This window comes from Galeopterus variegatus, unplaced genomic scaffold (assembly GCF_000696425.1).
Source record: "Galeopterus variegatus unplaced genomic scaffold, G_variegatus-3.0.2 Scaffold2053, whole genome shotgun sequence".
In the NCBI taxonomy this organism is placed as follows: Eukaryota; Metazoa; Chordata; class Mammalia; order Dermoptera; family Cynocephalidae; genus Galeopterus; species Galeopterus variegatus.
Window position 1 is genome coordinate 331,329 of NW_007728164.1, and position 1,108 is coordinate 332,436.

Genomic DNA, 1,108 nt, shown 5'->3' on the forward strand with positions numbered 1-1,108 from the left:
TTGAGACTGGCCGCACCACGCTCAGCCAGTGAGCGCTGTGAGCGCACAGGTCATCCCTATAGAGGATCCGAACCCACGGCGGGAGCGCTCCTGCGCTCCCAGCGCCACACTCCCTGAGTGTGCCACGGGCTCGGCCTGCTCTATCTAATCTTCTGATAATTTCCATTCTAAAAGGTGGAGGTGATATCTCATTGTGGTTTTAGTTTGCACTTACTTGATGATTAGTGACATTGAGCATTTTTTCATATATCTATAGGCCATTGGTATGTACTCTTTTGAAAAAATTTTTTCAGGTCCTTTGCTCATTTTCTGTTGGGTTATTTATTTTCTTGCTATTGGATTGCTTGAGTCGCTCTACAACATTGCTCTGGACAAGAATTTTTTGGGGTATGACCCCAAAAGCTTAGACAACAAAAGCAAAAATAGACAAATGGGATTACATCAAACTTAAAATCTTCTGCACAGCAAAAGAATTAACAAAGTGAAAACACAGTGCACAGAGTGAAAAAAATTTGCAAACTATATATTTGATAAGAGGTTAATAGCCAAAGCATATAAGGAACTCAAATTAATTAATATATAAATAAATTAAAATACGCATACTACCCAAAGCAATCTATCCAAATTCCAATGACATTTTCACAAAAATAATTTTTAAAAACCCTAAAAATTCACATGAAACCACAGGAGACCTTGAATAGCCAAAGTGCTCTTGAGCAAAAAGAACAAAACTGGAGGCATCACACTACCTGATTTCAAAATGTACTACAAACCTAGCTACAGTAATCAAAACAGCATGGTACAGGTACAAAAACAGACACATAGATCAATGGTACTGAATAGCAAGCCCAGAAACAAATCCACACATTCACAGTCAATCTTTGACAAAGGTGCCAAGAAGACACAATGGGGAAAGGATAATTTCTTAAATAAATGGTGCTGGGAAAACTGGAGATGCACATACAGAAAAATAAAATTAGATCCTTTTCTCAGCTCATATACAAAAATCCTCTCAGTCTTCAAAATAAGATCCCCATTCCCCTGTGATGTATTTTCAGTTTCAGCCTAATTGCTGCACTTGGAGCAGCCATTGTCACTCTGGTGATTG